The sequence below is a fragment of the Culex quinquefasciatus genome, chromosome 2 (assembly GCF_015732765.1).
Source record: "Culex quinquefasciatus strain JHB chromosome 2, VPISU_Cqui_1.0_pri_paternal, whole genome shotgun sequence".
Taxonomy (NCBI): domain Eukaryota; kingdom Metazoa; phylum Arthropoda; class Insecta; order Diptera; family Culicidae; genus Culex; species Culex quinquefasciatus.
The window spans coordinates 103119291-103142339 of record NC_051862.1 but is presented as its reverse complement, the minus strand read 5'-3'; the positions used below and the strand labels follow the sequence as shown (position 1 = coordinate 103142339).

The 23049-nt window shown below is 42.6% G+C and overlaps 1 protein-coding gene and 1 long non-coding RNA gene across 7 annotated transcripts in view; one reads left to right on the top strand and one right to left on the bottom strand.

Annotated features, from left to right (window-relative positions):
* LOC6053318 (ionotropic receptor 25a) overlaps positions 1-23049 on the bottom strand; it is a 424911-nt gene that overhangs the window by 399713 nt on the left and 2149 nt on the right. The window lies entirely within an intron of this gene.
* On the top strand, positions 8052-9034 carry LOC119767717. Its single transcript, XR_005277669.1, has 3 exons — positions 8052-8072; positions 8143-8218; positions 8278-9034. It is a non-coding gene; the product is annotated as an uncharacterized LOC119767717 (long non-coding RNA).

Here is a 23049-nt window from a genome sequence, read left to right as displayed (position 1 = left end):
TGATCCGAAACGCTACCACCGCGCCATGGACGCTTGATGAATGGTGAGGGACAGAGCGCGAACATAATGTGCTCTCTAGAGTGTTGCTCGGGGACGCGCCAGCATTCTATGTGTTGGTGAGAACTGCAGATCGCTGACGTGTTTACACGCGGGCAAAAATGATCTATGGGCTTGCTGCAAAAAATGTAATAAAATATAAAATTTTTTGCAGCAAATCCACTGTTGCAGATTTTGAGATATATTTTTGGTTTGGGTGTATTTTCCGATTCTCTTTAGCGGTTTGAATGGTTGAAAAGTGTTTCGCTGTGAACCTTCTGGATTCAAATAGTCGATTAAGGCTTTGTTTGCCACACTGTTTATTATCTACCTGATTTCGAGCAACTCTTGGTATTGAACAGATCTGACGTTTCGCGCATTTAAACCGTATTAACGACCCTGAAAGAATTAAACCTCATGCTTAGTCGGGCAATTAAAACATGACCAGTGGTCTCTCAACTTGAGAGTGGCGCATAAGCCACTGTGTTACAGGCTTTCCCTAGCTCGGTTTGGTGAACGGTTACATTGGCGCCCAACGCAAAATTGATAAATATCATTTTCGAGATTGCCTTGTCTAAATTGTTTTTTTTTTCCCTCTGATACTTTACAAGGAAGGGAGAATATATTTTCGAATATTGCGTTTGCATCCTCCATCTATTATTATTATTTTTTTTTAATATTTTCGATATTTTTTTTTTTTTTATTGAACTCAACGTTTTGTATATATATTTTTTTTCCATATTCTAAATTGGTTGCAGTTCAATATTGAATTGGAGTTTCTTAACTTTCGTTTAGATTTATAAATTTAAAGTGTCAAAATGGTTCGATTTTACATTTTACCGAATCCTGAATATTTGGAAGAGGAGGAGGTGGATTTCGAGTTGACGATGAAAAGGGAATATGATGCTGATCAAAATTTGAGTGAGAAAAGAAGACTTCTCAGGGCAATTTTCAAGGATGAAAGAAGTAATCCAGCTCCGGTTTATTCTGAGTTCAATATTTTAAAGGAGATCGATATTCTAATTCCACAAATTGGAGATGCTGATAAAAGATTAAGGACAAAATTTGAGTACAGAGACGTGTCACGTTTGCGACACTTTCTGAGAAGGCTGACAGCAGCAACGGCTAATAATGATAGCGAAATTATAAAACGTACGGAAATGTGCAAATTAGTGGAGAACATCTTAAGGGGACATAAACAAAGAGTAACATATGACCCAACTGAATTAGTATCTGAGACCGACAAAGAAAGCAAACATGATGAGGAAGCAGCAAACAAATCATGGAGAAACCCTGATAAGTCTGCGCTAGTTCAAAAGTACAAGACCCCTCAGAAAGGGCTCGATGAAGTCGAGACCGAGTCGGGAGAGGATAGTAAACATAATTATGAGAAAGGAAAACCGAAACTTTTTGGAACAGGGAAGGACAAAACTAACTCAACAGGAACCGGGACCAAACCAAAAAAACCTCTGGTTTCGAAAGATGATTTAGCAGAGTTACTAAAACAATATCTGGATCTAAACTCTACTCAAGGTAGAAATAAAGGAAACAGTTATAAGAAGGAATCTGGAGGTCTTGGGGAATTTCAGGATAGTGAGTCAGGAGTTGTTGGAAAAAATGAAATGTATAAAAATAACCAGGGGGAAAAAGGTACACGGAATCGCTCCAGATTTTGTTGGTCTTCGGAGGACTCTTTACCAGATCGACGGGATAGGCACGGAGGTAAAAACCGAAACCACTCGATAGACTCTTTACCAGATCGACGGGATAGGCACGGAGGTAAAAACCGAAACCACTCGATAGATTCGTCGCCAGATCGACGGGAACGGCACGGAGGTACAAACCGAAACCGCTCGATAGATTCGTCGCCAGATCGACGGGATAGGCACGTAGGCAAATACCGAAACCGCTCGAAAGATGCTTCACCAGCTCGACGGGGTCGGCATAACCATAGGCACAGAGACCAAAATTCATTTGAGGAATCTTCAACCGATCGACAGAGGCGACACAGGGAGAGAAATAGAAATAGAAACCTCAGACGGAACAGATCTTCACCGAACAGTAGTGATTCAGGGGAGGGATATCCAGAGTCAGGACATCGAAGACGTCAGTATAGCAGAGAGCGGTACCCAAGAGGAGGAAACCGACACTCCAGGGTTGAGCACTGGGACATCAGCTTCAGTGGAGATGTCAAATCGCTCCAAGTTGAAGATTTTTTAACAAGAATTCGAAAATTAGCTAGACATGAACAGGTAGGACAGCACGAACTATTGAATAAAATTCATTACAAACTGAAAGGGGAAGCTAATGATTGGTGGTTCACCCGAGAGCATAGATGTACGACATGGGACAGATTTGAGAGGGAAATTAGGTTCCGTTTTGGAAATCCGAATAGGGAGCGAGGAATACGTGCGCAACTTAAGGATCTAGAGCAAAAGAGGGGTGAAAAATTTGTTGCTTATGTCAACGAGGTAGAAAGATTAAATCAGTGTCTTAAACACCCACTTTCTGAACGGGAAATTTTTGAGTTGGTATGGGATAAAATGCGACCCCATTACAGGTCCAAACTTGTAACTGTAACGGTGAACAACCTAGATGAGTTATTAGCGGTTAACCGCAGAATCGACGCAACTGACCCAACGTTGTACAGGTCGGGAGGACACTCAAGAAATGAAATTCAGCATGTAAGAGGTCAGGATGGTTTTGAAGACGAGTACTCGTCAGAAGAAGAAGCTTCAGTGAACGCAGTTCAGCGGAAGTTCAAAGATGATAGGAAACCCTCAAAACCAAACGGACAATCGGTTGAGTCGCGAAGTGCACAGGTAACTGAAGATCCAGAGATTTTGTGCTGGAATTGTCGAAAAATGGGTCATCATTGGAGAACATGCAGGGAAACTAAACTAGTGTTTTGTTACGCGTGTGGAAATATTGGACGTACCACTCGAACGTGTGAAATGAACCACCCTATTCAACAGGTGCAAGCACGCACCCAGAATAGCTCAGGTAATCATCAGCAATCGTTAAACTAGAGGCGGAATGTTCTTCGGGGAACCCACTCATTCCGCTTAAGAAAGAGGTTCCTCCAAACCCGAATATAGAAGAGACACAATTTCAAAAATTTAAGCAGGTTTTGACTATCAGAGTTGATCCAAATTTAAGTCCAAAAATTAAGGTTTCCATTTTTGATAGCGATATTATCGCTTTGTTGGATTCGGGAGCTAATATAAGTGTCCTAAATTCAACTAAATTTTTACGAAAACATGGTCTTAAACTGTTTAAAGCAAGTGTTTCAATTTGCACAGCAGACAACACGGAACACGAATGCTTAGGATACGCCAACATCCCTATACATTTGCGGGGGTGACTAGGGTAATTCCAACTATTATTGTGCCACAACTTTCTAAGCCACTGATTCTAGGAATGGATTTTGGAACGCTTTTCAGATTCGCCCAATGATCCAAGGAGAGGGTAGAATGACCGATATTGACCTTTTAGATGTTAATGGTGAACCAATTGGGAATTTAACGACGGAAGAATTGTTGGTAGATCAATATATCAACAGGGAAAATGAGATTAATTTAACTGTTTGTGCACTAGAATTGACTGAACAAGAACAATTTTTCCATCGTGCTCAACCAGAAGAAGATGAGTCACTCGACGTGCCTTCCCTGGAACTTCCAAACAATCCGGAAGAGGCCATTGAAAATATAGAAACTGAACACGAACTAACTTCTCCAGAAAGAGAAAAGTTAACGGAAACTTTAAAACATTTTCAGTGGACTAGCGAATCTAAACTTGGTAGAACCACTCTAATTGAACACGAAATCGAAATAATGGAAGGGGCAAAAATGAGAGATTTACCTATGTACAAATATTCACCAAGCATGTGGGAGAAAATTGAAAAAGAATTAGAAAGATACGAACAATTAGACGTTATTGAGGAATGCACCAGTGAATCAGCTAGTCCTTTAGTACCAGTAAAGAAATCCAACGGTAAACTACGCGTTTGTCTTGATTCAAGAAGAATAAATTCCATTACTAAAAAAGATGCATATCCTATGCGAAACATGAATGAAATTTTCCACAGACTGCAGAAGGCCAAATATTTTAGCATAATCGATTTAAAAGATGCATATTTTCAAATCCCCTTAAAGGAATCTTCAAGAAATTTGACAGCTTTTAGAACCCCAAAGGGCCTATTTCGATTTAAAGTAGTCCCTTTCGGTCTCAAAAATGCTCCATTCACTATGAGTAGGTTAATGAATAAAGCAATTGGGTTCGATTTAGAGCCGTACGTGTTCATCTACCTAGATGACGTGGTGGTGGCAACTGAATCGTCAGAAGAACATTTTAGGCTCTTGAGAGAGGTCGCCGAAAGATTGAAGAAAGCTAATTTAACAATCTCAGTCGAGAAGAGTAGATTTTGTCGAAATCAAGTTAGATATTTAGGGTATTTATTGACTGAAAATGGCTTAGCCATTGACAGCAGCAAACTAGAACCGATTCTCAACTACTCTCGTCCAAAGTGCATCAGAGATGTAAGAAGATTGATGGGTTTAATGGGTTTTTACCAAAAATTTATCAAAAACTACAGTCACGTGACAGCACCTATTACTGATCTTCTAAAAAAGGAAAAAAAGTTCAAGTGGACAGAAGCAGCAGAAAGTGCACTAGAAGAACTTAAGTCGGTCCTAACTTCATCGCCCGTACTCGAGAACCCGATTTACAATCGTCCATTCATAATTGAAACCGATGCATCCGAACTCGCAGTCGGCGCAGCATTGTTACAAGATTTTCCAGATGGGAGAAGAATAATTGCGTATTATAGTAAAAAACTTTCAAGTACCCAACGTAAATACGCGGCCACAGAAAAAGAGTGTCTAGCGGTAGTCCTAGCAGTAGAGAATTTCAGACATTATGTTGAGGGAACAACGTTTGCTGTAATTACCGACGCGAAAAGCATTACATGGTTATTTTCAATCTCCGCCACGAACGGAAACTCGCGATTACTGCGCTGGGCACTGAAACTTCAGTCCTACGATTTCTCAATTCAATATAGAAAAGGAAAAGATAACATATTAGCGGATTGTTTATCTAGAATAGAAACACTTCAAACGGTAGACAACGACTACGCCGAGTTGCGCGACAGGATTAGAAAAATAGCAACAAATTTTCCGACTTTAAGGTGGCAGGCAATAAAATTTTCAAATACGTCCACGATTCGAACACCGTTCAGGATAAACGTTTTCTCTGGAAGTACTATCCTCAGATGAGCGAAAGAAGTGATTTGATTAGGGTAGCCCACGAACCAGGTCACTTAGGATACGAAAAACCATCGCGAAGCTAAGAGAACGTTATTTTTGGCCCAAAATGGCTCAGGAAACCAAAGTTTACTGCAAATCCTGTTTACCGTGTAAAACGTCCAAAAGTACCAACATAAATACCACCCCACCGATGGGTTCTCAAAAACAGAATTGTGATTATCCATGGCAATTTATTACATTAGACTACTTAGGCCCGTTTCCACCTTCGGGCAAAGCTAGGAGCACTTGCCTTTTAGTAGTAACAGATGTTTTTACAAAATTTGTACTAATACAACCATTTAGGAGAGTGACGGCGAGTACGCTAGTTCATTTTCTAGAACAATCAATTTTTCTATTATTTGGCGTACCGGAAATAATTCTATCTGACAACGGAAGTCAGTTCACTTCTAAAATGTTTGCAGACTTGTTAAAACACTATGGAATCAACCATTGGCTCACCCCGTCATACCACCCCAAGTTAATAACTCAGAGAGGGCAAACAGGGTGATCACCACAGCGATTAGGGCAACGATCAAATCGAATCATAAAACATGGGCGGATAACATACAAAACATAGCAAACGCGATTAGGAATGCAACTCACGATTCAACTAAATATACACCTTACTTTCTCACGTTTGGCCGAAATATGATTTCTGACGGTCGAGAATACGACATGATAAGGGAAACTAACGCTCAGGGTCAAGAAATGGAAATAAACGACGAAGAAAGAAAGAAATTGTATGAACAAGTAAGAATGAACCTCAAAAACGCGTACACAAAACAAGCAAAATATTACAATTTACGTTCCAACGTAAAAGCACCGAAATATCAAGTAGGTGAAAAGGTCCTCAAGAAAAGTACATTCTTGTCTGATAAGGGGAAAGACTTTTGCGCGAAGCTCGCACCCAAGTACACGGAAGCGATTGTCAGCAAAGTGTTAGGGGATAGCTACCAATTAGAGGATTTATCAGGGAAATCGATCGGTATTTTCCATGCCTCGTTTCTCAAAAAGTACTAACCTTAGGGTGGACCAGCTATGACATCTTCTTTTAGAATTTTACAACGGCTTTGCCTATAAAAAAACGTCTAGGTACCACCCTAGTAACGGTAAACATAACAACGTTGATGTGCATGCATTGACAAACACTTTATTCTGTAATTAAACAACATAAACATAACTCACTGTATTTTTTTCCATTGTAAATATTTTCTATTCTGATTTTTCGTGCGTTGTCACTTTTAATTGATTATTTTGTAGATTGTAATTTGTAGCATAAGTATGTAGGCTCCATTCTTGTTTACAGCAGCATAAATTCCCATTGTTGTTGGCCAGTTGAGTCGTAGCAACGTAGATGATTTTCTTTTGCGGTTCTCTGATATTTTTTTTGTTAATTTTTCCTAGAAATAAGTAGAAAACGGTTAGAATAATGAATTTTGTGTAGAATTACCAAATACTCTCCAGATTTAGGCCACTAGTTTGCAGTTTTTCCGTTTTCCGAGATTTTTCACGTGAATTCATAAATTCCTTCCCACGTTTGTTTTGTTTCGAAATCTGTCAGCAACGCTGTCAAAGCTTTGCAGGGTTGCTTTTAATGCTGTCAGTTGAATGTTGCAGTATGGTGTTGCGCGACTGTCGCACAAGTTTTAATTTATAGCAACCAAATTCTATAGATGTGTCAAACTGACGGTTGATGATTAGATTTTTGGAAGCTGTAAAATTAACCAATGTTTACGAAAGTGCCGAAAGTCAATCAAGGAGTCAATATTTGGATTGATGTTGTTGATTTGAAGCAAAATTTTAAGTGAATACATGAGTTTACGAGTTGTCGGGACATTTCCGATATGGTAGACGCGGTACAAGCTTTGTTTACGTTTTGAGTTGAGAGGTGGTTTTGATATTCTGCGTTCTATGCTGCGATTGGGAAAGGCCCAATAATATAGACAAGCAGTTATTTTTGATTTTGTTGTTGTTTTTAAGAAACCCTTGCAGGATTTGATGACGGATGCAAACACAATTTCTTTCACTACTACATGGTTTGAACTTTTTTTCTTTAGTATTTGTTATAAAAGTTAAACAATTGTAAATATGTTTACTTATAGTTAGTTGTTTATTTCTTAATGGAGTTATTTTTTAGTTTATATTTGGGTTATGAAAATTTGATCAATTTTCATTGATCAAATTTTCATAAAATTGCGTGGTGTGATGTAACGTTCTGCGTTTATTTGGGAATTTATAGTTTATTTTTTTATTTAATTGGTAGAAATAATGCACATCTTTACCCTACTCATATTCTAAGGTTCGTTTCCAATAAGCGAAAGCTTGTTTCTTGGCTGCAGGGTTATAGTATTAGTAAGTCTTAAATACCATGGGTACGTTCTTGAGTACGTTGGTTGTATTTTTTAGTTTGCTATAAAGTATTGCGAGTTTTGCGTGCGGGGTCGTATCTGTAAATACCAAGAGTGTGCATGTGGGTGGTTAGAAAATTTGCAGTTCAAAATATAGGTGGCAGTAAATACTTAGTTTAAAAAAAATTGAATTATTCTTAACTATTTGATTCCATTGGGTAACACAAATGTCAAAAATCCTCTGAGTCATGACGAAGAGGGTTGCTGGCTAGAAAAGTTTTCCAACTCGTCTATTTCGATTACGGAGCGGCTGGAATAAAGAAGTGCGCGTCGCGAGCAATCTTTATAAAAGTTATTTTTTCCTTTTACGTTCAATTTTTCTAAGGTAAAAGTGTATATGGTGCGAGTGCTTTGAAGTGAATTAACTTAAATATTTTCCTATCCATTTTTTGTAGTTCTTTCGAATTATTGAAACTTAAATAAATTTCGCGTCGAACTTCTTTAGTGAAATAATCTTTCGTAAAATAAAAGGTAAAGTAATTGAATTATATTAGGAGTTGTGGGAGCTAATTAGTTGCATTGGACAGCAGCGTCGTCCCACGGCGCTTTTTATTACGGGCTGGATTTTTCTTCGCGGGATCTGCGGATTTCGTGCGTCGAGGCGATCAGCTACAAGCGTCGCCATCTTGTCGTTTGGAGGTTAAAGTTCGGATTTTGGGCAAGCTGCCTGGCAGCGCCGCCATCTTGTGCTAGGAGCGATTAAAGGGTCGCAAGCTCGTGTGCCACGTTACGGCCCGCCCATTGGGGTAGCTAAACAGAGGCGAGTGGCAAGTTCGTTAAATTAACCGTAACGAAATTAACGCAGTGGTCGTCAATTGCCACCGTCGTTTAAAGTCACCAAAGAGGTGACAGCCGAGAGCCGGTATTCGCTGTGCGCGCCAATTACGTTCAGTGTTTGCCAGTCCAAGGGGAGGGTTCCCGTGGCCTTTATCGGTTGTGTAGACGGAAACAGTAGTACGTGAAGGCCGGTATTGATACCCCAGCGTCCCTTCCTGCGGAAATAATCCGGATTAGCTCGATTCGTCGTGCGTAGTGCTCTCTGGCCCCGAAACCGGAAGTCTTCCGCCAGCCGCGCCATCCTCTGGACCTTTAATTCGGCCAATTTGCACACGAGCGACCCCCGCGTGTCACCACACCGAACACGCCGGTTATCGGAGCAAACCCAGACGCCATCTTGCGGCCCAAGGCCGAACCGAACGAGTTCGTCGTTTACCAAGCAGCGGACCACTGGGAGGACTACTAAACGCGCCTGTTGCAGCGCGCTGAAGGAACACCACGAAGCGTCGCACACCCTGGTCGTGCGACATCCACACTGCCAGCAGCGTGTTCATCGGAGCGGCGCCGGCATCGGAGCAACGTGTTCATCGGCGGCGGATTCGCCGCGCTCACGCACACCACCGTAAGCCCGAAAAACCTGCGCAGGTATGTGGGAAAATTTTATCATGGCCATGAGGTTTTTCCCCGGGGGGCTGTCCAATGCTAGGGAGATTGTAGGGGATAGGTTTGTGAGGGATTAAAGAAAGTGAAATGAAAAATCTTTAGTTTTTCTTTGGTTTCGACGGAGTAAAAAGTTTGATGGTTCTTGGAACCAGAAATAAATTCATGCCTTAAATCACTCACACTGTTTTATTATTTACGTTCTTTACGTTCGTTTTGGATATCCATTCCTTATTTTCCGATTCTCTTTAGCGGTTTGAATGGTTGAAAAGTGTTTCGCTGTGAACCTTCTGGATTCAAATAGTCGATTAAGGCTTTGTTTGCCACACTGTTTATTATCTACCTGATTTCGAGCAACTCTTGGTATTGAACAGATCTGACGTTTCGCGCATTTAAACCGTATTAACGACCCTGAAAGAATTAAACCTCATGCTTAGTCGGGCAATTAAAACATGACCAGTGGTCTCTTAACTTGAGAGTGGCGCATAAGCCACTGTGTTACAGGCTTTCCCTAGCTCGGTTTGGTGAACAGTTACAAGGGGAAGTGTCTTTTCGGGGAAGTGGCAGTCGGGGAAATGTCCCTTCGGTAATATGGGTTTCGGGGAAATGTCATAGATTCGTATAGCCTAATGGCAACTCTGGCAAAGATAGACGTTAGGCTGGCGAATCGCAGAACCAGCAGTACATTCCGCAAAGACGGTCGTGAGTTCATTATTGACGTTACGTTCTGTAGGCCGCGGCTGGTGGCCGACATGAACCCATAGTGATCACCAAGCGATTTGGTACAGCATCGGGAGACAAGCCCCTGTACCAGAAAGGAGCAACCGGACCTACGGGAGGAAATGGAAGCTGCAGTATTTCGACGAGGGTCTCTTCATGGAAGCGCTTCATTGGTGTGATAGTCCCAAAGACTTGAATGCCGACAAGCTAACAGCACAACTAGTGACAGCATGCGACACAACCATGCCGCGGAGACTGGAGCCGAGGAACTGTCGTCGCACAGCCTACTGGTGGATTGAAGAACTCGGCACCCTTCAGGCGAGTTGTCTGAGCGCTGGAAGACAAGTCCAGAGAGCAAGATCCGAAGCAACTAGGGATGAGCGCAGAAAGGAGTACCTGTCTGCAAAGGCCGCACTCAAGAAAGCGATCAAATGCAGCAAGACAAACTGCTTCAGAAGTTATGCCGAGATGCTGATGCAAACCCTTGGGGGAGCGCATATCGTGTCGCGATGGCAAAGATCAGAGGCCCATCGAAGGTGGCTGAAACGTGCCATGATAAGCTGAAGGTAATTGTGGAAGGGCTCTTCCCAAGCCATGACTCAACGACCTGGCCTCCTACACCGTATAACGACAAAGGGGGAAGTAACGCCGAAGGTCATCTGATCACCAACGAAGAACTTGTGACAGCAGCGAAGAGATTGAAGGTGAAGAAAGCGCTCGGCTCGGATGGAACCCGAATTTCGCCCTGAAATCGGCGGTTCAACATTTTCGTGCAGGTTTTAAACAGTCCTGCAGAAATTCCTGGACGAAAAACACATCCCCGACCCGTGGAAGGTTCAAAAGCACGTGTTGCTGCCAATGCACTATGGTACATTGGGTGGCCAAGTTTCAAAAAAGTGACCTTCTCCAAATATTTTTTGGTATTTTTTTCTCGAAAGTAAACATTCTAACTAAAAAAATCCAGCTCTAAGTTTGTTCATTACGGAGATACGCAAGCTGAAAGTAAAAAAATGGAGTAAAAAACTAGCGTTTTTCACAAAAACGGCGGATTGTTAAATTTTAACATGGCTCAGCCATTTTAAATATTTTATTAGGACAATTATACATCGTTAGTCCGGGTACTTAGCCTGATGGTTAAGCGATCTGCCTTCCAAGCAGACGATCAGGGATCGAATCCTGCCCGGTCACCTCGTCACCGATTTTTCGGTGGCAAATAGACCCTCTTGCTCCCTCTGGGAGCACCAGAACCCCGGTAATTAATTACCAAAACACACACGCACGTCGCTCCCCCCGCTAGAACTAGATAGTGGTGGTTGAGTGCAAACAGGACGGGAAGATGACCAACCAACCACACCACAACGCGTGAAGGAAGGAAGGAAGACTCTTTCAAGAAGACCCCCCTGGAGATCATCCCCACATTAACTCAGTGCGGACGTTACGCATCGGCGGCCGTTACTGATCGTGTGGTCCGCCCTAGAACCGCCCTGGCGGACCGAGGGTGGGCCGTCTGGGCGGTTGAAATTTGACATTTGAAATTTTTCAATTTCGCCCGCCCTCCATCCGCCTTGGCGTGCCATGGGCGCATCGCCTGGGCGGTTCAAACTGATCGCTGAAATGTTTCAATATCGTTCGCCCCCAATCGCTGCGGCGAGTCAAAGGCTGATTGCCGTGGCGGTTTGCATCTGAAGGAATTTATTTCGAATTTGACATTTCAGTCAGTTTTCAACGAGCTTCGGTGGGTGTTGTTATTTAATCGGCGGCTGCTGATTTTCGTTGTTAAGTTTGTGTTGGGAGAAGTGTTATGTTGTTTAGATTGTTTACTTATGTAAACAAACAGTTGAAAGTGCGTTTGAAATAGTGATTGAAGGTTGTTTTGCAAGAATAATCGTTATTGTTGGTGTAATTTATGTGACAACCCTTATAAATATTGTTGGCAGATGTTCAATCATTTGGAATACTTAGAATTTGATTTGTTTCATTGTGGTTATGATTTGATTTGTTCTTTCTTGTATGTTTGTATGGAAATTTGGTGTACATTTTGGTAAAAAGTATATCTTTCCCAGGGAAACCTCTTGATTTATTTGAATGTTTATATCATTCCTATTCCTTGTCCTTTTTTCTACCATTCCTCCATACCATATATGATCAAATTTCATGAACTAACGACAGTTACTGAAATAGCAATGGAACCATCTGAAGAATTTGTCTTTAAAATATAATTATCTTTCTTCCAGCTTCCGGGAATCTTCTTCAATTTTAATGCCTATATTTATCTATTTACTAGATGATTTATTTAAATGTTTATATCCTTCCTTATACTATTCCTTTTCTTTCAGCAATGGAACCATCTGGAGCATTTGTCTTTTTAATAATAGTTGTTTGTTTTGCAGCTTCCCGGAATCATCTTTAAAATTACTGCTTATTTGTATTTATCTTTTCACTGTAAGATTTATTTTTATATTCATATCTACCATTCCCCCATACAATATATGATCAAATTGAATGACAAGAAAGAACATGGGGTGTTATCTACTAGGATACTTTCTTCGGATTAGCTGCGCTTGTGTTTGATTAGATTAGAGTATGAATTGTTAACATTCAATACGTTGCCTGTTTATATGTAAGTACCAATAATACATGAACATTTTAAATAATTTAGTTTTTAAGAATTAGTTTAAGAAATATTTTTATTTCCAGGAAATGAAAAATCTTCGCAACAAGTTTGCTTATCAATATATTATTTTGTTTCTTTATTTTTTTCATCATTTCACCTGAGTGAACTAACAACGCACGTAAGATGTATTGAGAACAAAATTATGTTGAAAATTATGTTTTTTTTTTCATATTTTTGTTTTATTTCTAAATTTCAGCACACAAGAATCTACCAAGATCTGCAATTCTATATAAAGCACTTTGTGTTTTTTTCAGTTTTAGATTAACATGAAAAAACACTATCAGAATCCTGAAGGAACCTGAACGGGTATTCTGCTTGGGCGGATGAAATATGTATGAAAGGCGAATCGAGGGCGGGCCAAGGCGGTTGGGGCTTTTTGGGCGGTTGAACTTTATATAGGGGGCTGATCGGGGGCGACCCGCTGTCGAGGGCGAGCCACGGCGGTTGGGGCTTTTTAGGCGGATGAACTTTATATAGGGGGGGGGGGGGGATCGGGGGCGAGCCGCTAGCGGACCAACCTACAGGGGCGGCTGAACCGTATATGAAAGGCGCATCAAGGGCGAGCCAAGGCGGTTGGGGCTTTTTGGGCGGATGAATTGTATATGGGGGGCGTATCAAGGGCGACCCGCTGGCGAACCAACCTACAGGGGCGGCTGAACCGTATATGAGAGGCGCATCAAGGGCGAGCCAAGGCGGTTGGGGCTTTTTGGGCGGTTGAACTTTGTATAGGGGGCTGATCGGGGGCGACCCGCTGGCGGACCATCTTACAGGGGCGGACGAACCGTATATGAAAGGCGGGTCGAGGGCGAGCCACGGCGGTTGGGGCTTTTTAGGCGGATGAACTTTTATATGGGAGGCGTATCGAGGGCGACCCGCTGGCGGACCATCCTATAGGGGCGGTTGAACCATACAAAACGGCGTATGTGGGGCGGATGAACGGCGGGTGAAACATTTCAAGGCAAACCTGGGCGACCCCGGGGCGCCCCAACCGCCGTGGCTCGACCTCGACCCGCCTTTCATATACGGTTCGTCCGCCCCTGTAAGATGGTCCGCCAGCGGGTCGCCCCCGATCCGCCCCCTATATAAAGTTCATCCGCTCAAAAAGCCCCAACCGCCTTGGCTCGCCTTTGATGCACCTTTCATATACGGTTCAGCCGCCCCTGTAGGTTGGTTCGCCAGCGGGTCGCCCTTGATACGCCCCCCATATAAAATTCATCCGCCCAAAAAGCCCCAACCGCCTTGGCTCGCCCTTGATGCGCCTCTCATATACGGTTCAGCCGCCCCTGTTGGTTGGTTCGCCAGCGGGTCGCCCATGATACGCCTCCCATATAAAGTTCATCCGCCCAAAAAGCCCCAACCGCCTTGGCTCGCCCTTGATGCGCCTCTCATATACGGTTCAGCCGCCCCTGTAGGTTGGTTCGCCAGCGGGTCGCCCTTGATACGCTCCCCATATAAAGTTCATCCGCCCAAAATGCCCCAACCGCCTTGGCTCGCCTTTGATGCGCCTTCCATATACGGTTCAGCCGCCCCTGTAGGTTGGTTTGCCAGCGGGTCGCCCATGATACGCCCCCCCATATAAAATTCATCCGCCCAAAAAGCCCCAACCGCCTTGGCTCGCCCTTGATGCGCCTCTCATATACGGTTCAGCCGCCCCTGTAGGTTGGTTCGCCAGCGGGTCGCCCATGATACGCCTCCCATATAAAGTTCATCCGCCCAAAAAGCCCCAACCGCCTTGGCTCGCCCTTGATGCGCCTCTCATATACGGTTCAGCCGCCCCTGTAGGTTGGTTCGCCAGCGGGTCGCCCTTGATACGCTCCCCATATAAAGTTCATCCGCATAAAAAGCCCCAACCGCCTTGGCTCGCCCTTGATGCGCCTTTCATATACGGTTCAGCCGCCCCTGTAGGTTAGTTCGCCAGCGGGTCGCCCTTGATACGCCCCCCATATAAAATTCATCCGCCCAAAAAGCCCCAACCGCCTTGGCTCGCCCTTGATGCGCCTCTCATATACGGTTCAGCCGCCCCTGTAGGTTGGTTCGCCAGCGGGTCGCCCTTGATACGCTCCCCATATAAAGTTCATCCGCCCAAAATGCCCCAACCGCCTTGGCTCGCCTTTGATGCGCCTTTCATATACGGTTCAGCCGCCCCTGTAGGTTGGTTTGCCAGCGGGTCGCCCATGATACGCCCCCCCCATATAAAATTCATCCGCCCAAAAAGCCCCAACCGTCTTGTCTCGCCCTTGATGCGCCTCTTATATACGGTTCAGCCGCCCCTGTAGGTTGGTTCGCCAGCGGATCGCCCTTGATACGCTCCCCATATAAAGTTCATCCGCCCAAAATGCCCCAACCGCCTTGGCTCGCCCTTGATGCGCCTTTCATATACGGTTCAGCCGCCCTTGATACGCCCCCCATATAAAATTCATCCGCCCAAAAAGCCCCAACCACCTTGGCTCGCCCTTGTTGCGCCTCTCATATACGGTTCAGCCGCCCCTATAGGTTGGTCCGCCAGCGGCTCGCCCCCGATCCACCCCCTATATAAAGTTCATCTGCCCAAAAAGCCCCAACCGCCTTGGCCCGCCCTCGATTCGCCTTTCATACATATTTCATCCACCCACGCAGAATACCCGTTCAGGTTCCTTCAGGATTCTGATAGTGTTTTTTCAAGTTCATCTAAAACTGAAAAAAACACAAAGTAGAGTTTGTAGATTCTTGTGTGCTAAAATTTAGAAATAAAACAAAAATATGAAAAAAACATAATTTTCAAAATAATTTTGTTCTCAATACATCTTACGTGCGTTGTTAGTTCACTGAGGTGACATGACGAAAAAAATAAAGAAACAAAATAATATATTGATAAGCAAACTTGTTGCGAAGATTTTCCATTTCCTGCAAATAAAAATAATTCTTTAACTAATTCTTAAAAACTAAATTATTTAAAATGTTCATGTATTATTGGTACTTACATATAAACAGTCAACGTATTGAATGTTAACAATTCATACTCTAATCTAATAAAACACAAGCGCAGCTAATCCGAAGAAAGTATCCTAGTAGATTACACCCCATGTTCTTTCTTGTCATTCAATTTGATCATATATTGTATGGGGGAATGGTAGATATGAATATAAAAATTAGAGGTGGGCAAAAGCGCTCTTTTTCAGGAGCCGCTCATTTTCGTTCGCTCATTAAAAAGAGCCGCTCTCTTGAACGGCTCTTTCGCTCTTTTTCAAAATTTGGATGAAAAGGTTTTTTTAAAGAATCGTGTGATTTTATAAGTTATTTCACATTGGACATAAATTATTTGATAAAAAAAATTAAACTGAAAATGAGAAGATGCCCTTGAAAACCTTGCCCTTGAAGGTCTTGGTGGTCTTCATGTCAAGATTTCTACTCGAACCTAAACATTCGAGTAATAGAATGGCATCCAAACTTAAATCTAGGATGCCGGAAAAATTTCTTGTAATTTTAAAATTGTATTAATTTCTACATGAATTGAATTAATGCTAAAATTTTTTTTGGAGAAAATATTCTGTGAACTTTTTCTACATTCTGATTGAATTGATAAAATATTCAGTATTCAGTAGTTAGTACATTTTTGTTAAGATTTTAACAAATCATTTACTTTTGGGATTAATTTTTATAAGCATTGACATTTTTGAAAAGGCATTTCAGATTCTCAAAAACAAATCTAATATTAATTTTTTTTTAAATTCAATAAATTATATTTATATAAAAAATCATGCCATCTTGAAACGGTTCTTCCAAAAGACCGGAGATTAAAAAAGAACCGCGGTTCTTTTTTTGTGAGCCACGGTTCGTTCGCTCTTTTCAGTGAACCGGCTCTTTGAGCGGCTCGCTCTTTTTTTGCCCACCTCTAAAATAAATCTTACAGTGATAAATACAAATAAGCAGTAATTTTAAAGATGATTCCGGGAAGCTGCAAAACAAACAACTATTATTAAAAAGACAAATGCTCCAGATGGTTCCATTGCTGAAAGAAAAGGAATAGGATAAGGAAGGATATGAACATTTAAATAAATCATCTAGTGAATAGATAAATGTAGGAATTAAAATTGAAGAAGATTCCCGGAAGCTGGAAGAAAGATAATTATATTTTAAAGACAAATTCTTCAGATGGTTCCATTGCTATTTCAGTAACTGTCGTTAGTTCATGAAATTTGATCATATATGGTATGGAGGAATGGTAGAAAAAAGGACAAGGAATAGGAATGAAATAAACATTCAAATAAATCAAATGAAGAATAGATAAATACATATAAGCCGTTCATTTATAAATGATCCAGGAAGCTGTAAAAAAATAAACACAATTTTAAATGATATTGTAGCCGCTGAACTGATTATTGAAAATAATTGAAATTACTTCCTACCCACGTCCTGCATCATGCACACCTGAAAAACGTCAAACAAAAGAAAGACAAAAATCGCTTTTGCACCACTAATTGCCTCCACTGCTGGCACTGAACCCGCAACCTTTGGAGTGTTAACATTCACACAAAAAAAAAACATTAACATTAATTGAGTAAACATTGGCACAAAATCCGCTTTGTAAATGCCACTTCGATACTCTTCAAGAGGTTTCCCTTGGAAAGGTATACTTTTTACCAAAATGTACACCAAATTTCCATACAAACATACAAAAAAGAATAAATCAAATCATAACAACAATGAAACATATCAAATTCAAAGTATTCCAAATGATTGCACATCTGCCAACAATATTTATAAGGGGTGTCACATAAATTACACCAACAATAACGATTATTCTTGCAAAACAACCTTCAATCACTATTGCAAACGCACTTTCAACTGTTTGTTTACATAAGTAAACAATCTAAACAACACAACACTTCTCCCAACACGAACTTAACAACGAAAATCAGCAGCCGCCGATTAAATAACAACACCCACCGAAGCTCGTTGAAAACTGACTGAAATGTCAAATTCGAAATAAATTCCTTCAGATGCAAACCGCCACGGCAATCAGCCTTTGGCTCGCCGCGGAGATTGAGGGGCGAACGATATTGAAACATTTCAGCGATCAGTTTGAACCGCCCAGGCGATGCGCCCATGGCACGCCAAGGCGGATGGAGGGCGGACGAAATTGAAAAATTTCAAATGTCAAATTTCAACCGCCCAGGCGGCCCGCCCTCGGTTCGCCAGGGCGGTTCTAGGGCGGACCACACGATCAGTAACGGCCGCCGATGCGTAACGTCCGCACTGAGTTAATGTGGGCAAAAACAATAGATCTATAAATAGACGCACGGCTCCGTGATGGCAAGGCCGATTGAGCCAGTTAGGGTACATATAGGTTAAGATAGAGAACAAAGAATAAAAAAAAATATACATCGTTGGAAAGGTAATGAGAAAAGCTTTGAAACTATTAATAGATAAAATGTTGTTTCCAAACCAAAAACTGAAGTTTGCATCGAATAACTGGAGCATTTTTTTTACAAAACTTATTTTTTGTGTTTGTTCATCGAGTACTTTTTTTGCTAACCGATGCTAAACATGAAACTAAGATCACTTGAAAGATTGGATCATAATCTAACATTGCTGAAATTTCCAGCCTGCGATTTTTTGTGTTTTCGGAGATATGCCACTTTGAACATCTACGTTTTATCAAAATTTGCTGCAATCTTCATATGCGACCGTTTATTTCACATGCTTTGCTACCTAGGCTTCATCCATAAAGTACGTCACGCAAAAATCAGCCAAAATTTACCCCTCCTCCCCCTTTGTCACGCTTTTCCTATACTTATAACATGCAACACTTGCTCAGACCCCCCCTCCCCCCCTAGAGCGTAACATACTTTATGGATGACGCCCTACTTCGTGGCATCGTCGCTTCAAAAATCAGTTCCTGGTTTCAAGAAGTTTGAAATGACTTTATTAGAATTTTCTGCTGCTTACATTTAAAATTGAGTACCTTAGTCAAAATAAGGTATTCGTACCGAAGTTTCTAAGCGAATCTGGAGAATGGAGAATCTCAGTTTGACACTGAAAAAAGTATTCAGCAAAATATTGACTTAGCATGATGAATTTCTGCGATCAATCCATGAAACTGATCCACAATTAAGTTCTATGTTGGTTAGTGTAAAACGTCATAAAAAGTGCTTTTAACATATCCTGAAGCAATCAGATACTCTATAATCAAATGAATTTTCAGGAAAATGAACGTTAGGATTAGTAAGAATATGTTTTGTATTTTATCGTTTTACTTCATAATTAATATTTTGAATAAAATATATTTTTCTGTTATTTGATTTAACAATTAAAATTTTCGCAATTTATGCCCGTAACGGTGGGGGTTGTCTCAAGTTATATGGCATGGACTCACAAAATAAAACACACAGCAGTAAATTATAAATATTTGACTTAAAATGAATTAATTACGCTTAACAAAATTTTGTTGGTGGGGAGGAGAGGAGGGGGGGTGGCTGAAAGAAAAAGGGGGGAGGGGTTGTGTCCTTAAAGTGGGGATGTATTAGCTTATCCATAATTTAATAATATAAACTTGCAATACAATATATACGCAATAGGGTGCCCAGAATATGGGACTTTTTTTCAAAACCTCCACAAGCTGAATATTGTTCCTTGAGCTATTTTAGGACTCTGGGCCAAATATGAGCAAAATCGGTCAACATTTACCCATTGATACTCGGGGCTGAAGTTTGTTAGGGAAAATCTAAAAAATGTATGGAAAATCCAACTTTCTTATGGTTCAGTCTGTACGGTGCGCTTTTCCATCCAAATATTCCCAAAAGTGAGATTCTTATTGGAAATGTAATGCTCTACAACTTTCTAGAACATACCAAAACTGTAAAAATCGAATCTAAAAAGTTATTAGCAATTTAAAAACGTAATTTCTGTATGAAAAATAGTTTTTCACCAACTTCAGGCTCGGGTGTCAATGGGTTCATCTCAACCGATTCCGCTCAAAATTTACACAGATGCTTAAAACAACCCAAATAGCCGTTTTTCGCTTGTGAAGCAGGGGGTCATTTTTTCTTGGCACCCTAATACGCAATCAATTATTGAAAAACATGAAAAGTCATAAAAATCGACGTATACCATTTCAATACCATACAATTACCCAAATTTGTATGAAAAAACATTTAAAAAGCAAAAAAATAATTTGGCCGCCTGTTTGTATGGGGATGGCCCATATTGCAATGCCAGGCAAACCACCGGGGGACCCATCATCGTATAGGCTTATATGTTTGCTGGACACCCTCGGAAAGCTTCTGGAACGAATCATCCTTAACCGGCTGACCAAGTACACAGAGAGCGAGCATGGCTTAGCAGCGAGGCAGTCCGGCTTCCGTAAAGGGAGATCCAAGGTGGACGTCATCTGGAAAGTGGTCGGGAAAGCCGACGAAGCGCGGAGGAAAAAACGCAGAGGGTTACGTTGCTGCGCAATAGTAACTATCGGCGTCAAGAACGCGTTCAACAGTGCGTGCTGGGCGGCGAAGCGAAATCGAGCGTTGTTTGACAGAATGCAGAGATTGATGACTATGCGGGTTGCAAACGCGTACATGACCATCTCGTCGGAAGCGGTTGGCATCATAGCCGGTGTTCGCGGTAAATAATTAAAATTGAACAAATCGAACGCTTGTCCCGCTCCCGCTGGGACTAGAGAAGAACGAATTAAAACACTTAATGCACTTGACTCACGGTGGAAGATATTAACTACAAAAACACTGAGTCTCACTCCCGCTGGGACTTGTGATATTTTTTGAACACAGATGTACGCACGGTTTGTTGTCTGACATTGACATGCAGAGCCTCCTCTCTGTCCGGATTGCGTCGAATGCGAGGAAACATCGGAGCACGTGGTGTTCACCTGCCCTCGCTTTGAGGCAGCGCGAAGCGAAATGCTGGCCATTATCGGAGCAGATACCAGCCCTGATAATGTGGTGCGAAGAATGTGCAGCGACATCGCCAAGTGGAATGCGGTCGTCGGAACGGTAACGCAGATCACTTCGGCTCTCCAGCGGAAATGGAGAAACGATCAAAGGAGGAACGACTAAGATCCAAATCGAAAACCCATGAGTGTGGCTGTGAAGGAGAGCACGTTATGATGGTCGGCTCTACCAAATCGGTACACGTCTCGATGGCCACAGGAGTCGAGAACCCACGAGTGTGGCTGTGAAGGAGAGCACGTTATGGCGGTCGGCTTTACCAAATCGATACACGTCTCGATGGTCCAAGGATATGACTAGCCGATCAAAGGCAACGCGATTCTTCGGCGCGGTTAAACCGACGACACGACAAGCCATTCGCTTCCAAAAAGTGGGCACCAAATCGGCCTACCCCTCCGTTTCCTTTGGAACTGGAAACGTTAAACCGACTTTTCCTCGAAATTTGATAAGCTTTGCACTTCTGATTTTGACATTGAGAAACGTCATCAGATTGTTGTTTAGCTTTTTGCCATCAAAATTCCCGATTCCGTAACAAAGTCGATTCCGCGGAGCATTTTTTACGTCCAGGTGCAGAACCAGCAGAACAAGCGGACATACGTTCCGTGCGAGGACGGTGCGAGGTTCATATGGCAAACCTCTGAAGTGCTCGATCTGCTTCTCGCTGGACCTTTTTTCTGAAGGTGTTTGACGAACGCATCGCACGGGCCGGTGCAAATTTTGGCCAGGAAGTTTTTGGTTCCCAGAATGGAGGACGAGATTTGATTTGTTTTTTAAATTACAAAACCACTTCCAGGATAACAAAACCGTGAAGGAGAATCAGGACTCAGTCCTGCTTGGCGGGCACTTCCGCCAGCATTATTTTGAGCAACGATTAGTTAGTGCAAGGCATCCAAAGCTTCTTTTTTTTCTTGCTGGTAGCTTAACCAGTTTCATGCTGAAATTTTTCCCTGGCCATCAAGAACGCGTCACGCAGCTCGTTCGAAAATCGAGCCCCGAAGTTAACCACCACAAGATGCTCATATTCATTCCAAGTCTAATGTCTGAGGGACTAGTCGAGTCTTTCCCAGAACATCCTTCGGAAGTTGTACAAAACCCTATTAGCAACCTCTGTGTTTAGAAAAAAAAGGCCGTTAGTTTGAACGGTTTGTATCTCGTACATTCCGGAAGAAATCACCCATCTTTAACCCACACGGTTCTCTTCCACGTATGACCATTGCGATAACATGCACTTGCCACGACGCGTGCAGGTTGATCTACATTGGCAGTGAACGGATACAGCGGATTAAATGGAACTGGACATATTTCTCGCAAAATCTTGAACTAGTAATCGGTATGACCAACTGCCACATAGAGAAGCTGACCAATCAACCGGTCCTGGGCTAACATGCGTTGTCTTCCTCCCTGGTTTAATTTTTTTTTCGGATGCCGCTAGGACACTCTTCTCAATAATAATCCTCTCTTCTTAGTTTCAACAAAGAATACGCCCCAACAGCCTGCTTAGGCTAAACCATGGTACCTGGGTAATCCACAGAATTGCGTCGGTCTTCCTAAAAATCTACGTGGCGTTCCACCGTACCGTCGCGCCTCGATGCGGGGTTGAAGATTATCGGCAAGTACGGTTTGTGCAACAAGCGCGAGTTCTGGTGCCTCAAGTACACGCTGGTCAAGATTCGGTAGGCAGTCTGGACCTGCTGCCGCTCCAGTAGAAGGACAAAAACGTGTATTCCTGGTTATCGCTCTGCTACGCCGTTTGGTCCACATCGGAGTGCTGGATGAGTCCCGCTTGAAATTGGATTACGTGCTCGACTTGTTCAACTTGCCAAGTCCATCCGCGTTCTGGTCCGCTAGCGGCAAATCCGCCAGGTACATCGATTTCTCGCTCATCGGCGGTGGCCATCCGGGACGCGCCAAGGAGAGAACATGTGAAAAGGCCAGGGTGGTGGCCGCGGCGCCGGAGGAGGATTCAGCTTGTTGCCCTCAGTGCTTCGATTGTGCGTGCGCCGGTGTTTCGAGTTTAAACGGTGTTGAAACCGTTAAAACCAGGTGTTCCGAGCAGTTTGGTCTTTAATGGATTCGGCACTTTTGACACATCCCTCAATTCCTTTTGCTGCTCCACTTTCATCCTAAATACGATTTGGAGCCGAAATAAATCAAAGAAATGGACAGCAGCAAAAAATCTTCCTAAATGACTCGATTTCCCGGGCGGAAGCCCTGCTCACGGCCATGTCCACATTCCGGTGATTGTCCGAATAATCAACTCGGAACACCAGATCGTGGCCACCTGAGAAGCATTCCTGGCAGATATTCGACCAACGGTTAGATGTGTCGCTGACGGTGAAGAGGGAGAGGAGGCTAAGAATCCCCTTCTGGACGCAACACGGACGGCTAACGGCAGGAGGGCGTTGGGTAGATACAACCTCGGCCAAACCGAAACCGGTCACATTACGTGCGTTTGTTCGTCCACCTCGGATGACAAGTTCTACATGATTGACCAGACCGCCAAGGGGGGTGCGGTTCTCAGGAACAATCAT